Raw genomic sequence first — 5,028 nt, 5'->3', positions numbered from 1 at the left:
ATGTGGGGCACCCACGGTGGCGTGGCTCGGGGTGGAAGGAAGAGGGGGTCGAGGCGGAGCCTTTGGGCCGGTCAGAGAAGCGAGCGAGAGGCGGTGGTCAAGGTGGCGGCGAATGGCGGCGACGACTTCGCCCTGCTTCGGGAGAGAGAGCGAGAGAGGCGAGATAGGGGGAGAATGGAGCAGTCGAGGGGTCCAGGGGGTCTGCGTGGCACTCGTAGACGACGTCCTGGGCGTCGGCAGAAGCAGGAGGTGGCCGGTGTGTGGCTGCGGCCGCCGGCCACGCGCCTCTCGTCCTCCTGGCGATAGGAGGAGGATGACTGGCGGGAGCCAGTGGGCTGGACCGAGCTGGGCCAGGCCAGGCGACAGGTAAGTCCTCTATTACCTTGTTTTCTCTTTTATTTATTTTTTTATTTGCTCTGCTTTGTGTATTGAAATGATTAAAATACCATTCCATTTTTAAAAATCCTGGAAATATTCAGAGGCACATTTGAAATTATTCTCAACTGCCTAAATATACTTCCAAGAGTATTTGAGCACTTTAAAATGTTTATAGTATTTAAAATGCCCAAATTCAAATACTTATGGCTTGTTCAAAAATCCAGAATGGCTCCATAATTTGCAAGGCCATTTTTGGCAGAGGTTTAAACCAGAACCAAAAATGGTGGGCTTTTATGAAGGGCATTTTGGGTTTATTGAAAATCCATTTGTTGGAAATTAGCATTTTTAGAGGGGGTGTTGGGGTTGATTAGCCCCCATTTCAAGTTTAAAATAAATTTAAACATGATGCACATGATCATCCAATCCTAATGCATGACTAAGAACCGGGATGTGACAGCCGACCCTTGGGGACTACAGGTGAAGTTTACGCTATTCTGTTGGACTTTCGAAAAACATAGAGACAAAGTATCAACTTATATCATAAAGTCTACAGATCATTCAAGTTCATCATCTAAAGACTTTGGGGCTGGCAGAGTATAAGTAAACCAGAGAACATACCTCATATTTTAGCTGCAATTGTTTGACCATCTCGATTTTCGAGTCCTGGCTGGAGTGCACATGACTGAGATAGCCGGACAGTACATCATTGACATTGAGGTTAGCGTAATGGGAGATATCAAACCGCACTTTCTGCTTCTCTAAAGCCTCTTGCTTAGCAGTATGCCGGGCTAATACAGTGGGGGTCCCCTGTTCAACAATCCGGCTACCGGTAATCAAACGTTAGTATCAGAAGTTGTTGGTGGGTTAGCTGAGCTAGATGGTTCAGTAATGGTCGGATTAAGGGTGGCCTCATCGGCTGACAATTCAGGAGGGTCCAATTGAGTATGAACAGCCGGGGCTTCTGGTGCTTCAGTTTGAGAGGGAGTATGGCCGGTTCGGGTGCAGGAACTTTCGGGTCTTCTGACGGCTTAATCACCTTGGCCTTCTTGGATTTGGCTTGACCACTAAGAAATATTTTATGAGACAGTTAGTGTAATGATGCAGTTTTAAAGATGCAGAGGAAAGATGATTTTTCCTTCCCAGGAGCAGTCTTGAAAGCCAAAAATTGAGTGTGCGACGAGTCGCCAGAAGAGCGAGAAACCTCCTGCAAAGGTAAAATAAAGTTAGTAATGCAAGGGAATAGACCCATTAAGGGAGGCAAAAGACAAAGATGAAAGAAATCTCATTCTGGCATTTTCGAGGAGTTTTTTGTAAATTGGAAGGTGGTTCATCGTCGTCATTAGTCCGGGCCTGACGTCAGCTCTCATGTTGCTGCTTTTTCAAAAGAAAATGAGGGTACAGATTAGCCAAAGGGTGCGAAAACCTTACTTTCCGGGTTACTAGTCGAAGTTTCTGTCTTGGCAAAGGGGCTGAGTCAGAGGAAATAGTTACCTCTTCTTCCACGGCCTGGCTGGCCCCCGTGTCGTCCTGGCAATAGTCAGCGTCAATAAGATAGTTGAAAAATTTGCCAAGGGAGTCAAGGGATACCTCCGACTCAGAATCATCATCCAGCTGGAACATGTCAGATGCAGTCTTCTTCTTCTTGGGCTTCCGGGTTGTTCTCCTGGCGGCTATGGCGGCAGCTCTAGCCTTCTTGGCAGCTTCCTGATCATACTTGGCCTTCCAGAAGTCAGATCTGGCCTGTAAACAAATAAACATGTTAAAATGTCATGCAATTAATTAAACTATTGAGGAAAACACAAAAAGAGAAAGAGGTCAGGGGTTTTCACCACTGGTATTGGGTTAAGTTTGCAGAAGGGGTTTAACCCAACCTTACTGCAGTCCTCATATTTGCCGTTCACAAGGATGGTTGACATTGCAACAATGTCTTCTTCAGTCAATTGAACAGAGCTATAACGCAGAGAGTCATCTGGGCCTCCGCCATACTCATACATTAACTTGGATCGGCGGCTCAGAGGGATGACCCGCCATGCGACCCAGCAACGACTCAGGTCAACTCCAGTTAATACATTCCCCAATAAAGCTTGAATCCTTTTAATAGATGGAATAAGTTTCTTGCGTTCAACTGCAGTAAGCTTATCAGGGAGTACAAATTTGGAATCCAGACTCTCTGCGCGATAACCCGGCAGTGGTTTTTCATTGGCTGGTGACGTATCTTCGCAGTAGAACCAGGTCTGGTTCCAATCTTTGGCATGGCTCGGTAAGACTATTAAGGGAAAGACAGCACCCTGTCGGGGCTGAATTGAGATTCCACCAAGATCCAAACTAAGGCCGTTGGTGCATTCATTCTAGCGGTTCAGATAAAAGTATTCTCTGAAGAGTTCCACGGTCGGTTCTTCTTGAAGATATACCTCACAAAGAACTTGAAATTGTAGATATTGGATATAGAGTTGGGTCCAATGTCTTGTGGACGAAGCTTGAAAAATGTAGAACGTCTCGGAGGAACTTTGAGCCGGGTGGTGAGAAGCCCCGGTTCATGTGATCAGTGAAAATGATAACTCCACTATCTTTGGGCTGAGGCTGTTCTTCGTCCGGGTCAGGAGCACGATAAGACATAATGTTTTTCTCTGGCAAAAATCCTATGGTGACAAATTCCTTGATGGTATCTGTTGGTGTAAAAACCGGTGGATCTCGGGTAGGGGGTCCCGAACTGTGCGTGTAAGGCGGATGGTAACAGGAGGCAGGGGACACGATGTTTTACCCAGGTTCATGCCCTCTTGATGGAGGTAAAACCCTACGTCCTGCTTGATTAATATTGATGATATGGGTAGTACAAGAGTTGATCTACCACGAGATCGGAGAGGCTAAACACTAGAAGCTATGCTATGGTATGATTGTCTCTTATTGTGTCCTACGGACTAAAACCCTCCGGTTTATATAGACACCGGAGGGGGCTACGGTTACACAAGGTCGGTTACAAAGGAGGAGATATACATATCCGTATCGCCTAGCTTGCCTTCCACGCCAAGTATAGAGTCCCATCCGGACACGAGACGATGTCTTCAATCTTGTATCTTCATAGTCCAACAGTCCGGACAAAGGATATAATCCGGCTGTCCGGATACCCCCTAATCCTGGACTCCCTCAGTAGCCTCCGAACCAGGCTTCAATGACGATGAGTCTGACGAGCAGTATTGTCTTCGACATTGCAAGGCGGGTTCTTCTCCATCTTTCGAACGTTTGTAAAGCAGTGTCCGGTCCCACTAATGTTTGGACCTCTTGGCTTCTGTGCCCAGTAAGGGCTTTCTCCCACGCGTCGAATGAATACGAGGCGCCAGGGTGTTTTTACATTCGCCCCCCTAGCCAGATAAATGAATTGTCTATTAAAGGGATGGGGATCCTTAGATCTGATCCATACCATCCTCCCCCAACGAGAGTCCATTAGAGCACGTTCTGGAAAGATCCATTCCAGCATGGCTGACCTCCGCAGCTCCTCCTCCCGCCTCCGAAGCCCTAAGCCCGGTGATTGGGAGAGGTGTTCAGTCCCACACAGTCGTTTAGTCGAACATCAGACTAAGGGATTTCTCCCTCCGGCGTACATGGTGCCCATTCGAGCTGGGCTCGCCACCTATAATGGCGGGGAGCAAGCGGAGAGCTTTCCCTATCCCTCTATGGGGGAACGGGTCTGCCTTGTCCCCTATCTATTAAGGGGACTCGGATTTCCAATTCATCAATTCCTCCACGGTCTCCTGGAGTTCTACGTCCTCCAATTACACAACCTCACCCCCGCCTCCGTCCTACATATCGCCGGCTATGTGGCTCTCTGCGGGTTGTTCCTGGGCTGCGAGGCTCACTTCGAGCTGTGGAAAAGGCTTTTTTTCCTTGTCCCTCGCACACAGAGGGGGTCACTTTATCAAGTGGGCGGAGCCGAAATATGGTGCATCGCCGATACCGGATACCTATCTGGTACTCCGAAGAATTCGCCCGAAGACTGGCCTTCAGAATGGTTTTATATGGAGGACATTCCCCTTCCGGACCCTCTTTGGCGGGGTCTTCCCGAGTTCAACAATGCTCCTCTAAAGAAACACCGAAGTTGGCGCCCACGGAGCCCCCAAGTGGAAGATAGAGAAGTCCTCTATCTGATGAACCGGATCAAAGCTCTGGCCCAATCAGGATTGACAATAATCGAAGTTATGTCGATTTGCATAATGCGGGGAGTGCAACCACTTCAATATCGTGGGAACCCCTTGTGGTGTTATAACGGGGCAGATGATGCCACCCGCTGCGGGCGTAAGGGTCCGGACAATGCTGCCGCTTTAGCGAAAATTCTGTCTGAACTGTTCAAGGGTGAGGAAGGGGAGTTCAACCACATCAAGCCACGGGATGGATTCTCCATGTACAATCCTCCAAGCTGGGTAAGTTATATCTCCCTGCTCCCATTTTTCCCGCATTCTTTGTCGTAGGTATTCACCTTGCCACTTTGCGGCAGGAATTGCGAAAAGCCATAAAGGAGGTCAGTAGCCCTTCTCCACAACCAGAGGACCCTGACCGGGCCCTCGACTCCGGACTCGAAGAAGATTCAGTTATATCCGTGGAGCTGATAGACCGGCAGTTCTATCAGTTAAGCTGCGATGATGCCATGGTGGCTGA

This window comes from Triticum urartu, chromosome 7 (assembly GCF_003073215.2).
Source record: "Triticum urartu cultivar G1812 chromosome 7, Tu2.1, whole genome shotgun sequence".
NCBI classification, from domain to species: Eukaryota; Viridiplantae; Streptophyta; class Magnoliopsida; order Poales; family Poaceae; genus Triticum; species Triticum urartu.
The sequence above is the reverse complement of the archived record's forward strand: the minus strand, read 5'-3'. Positions refer to the sequence as shown.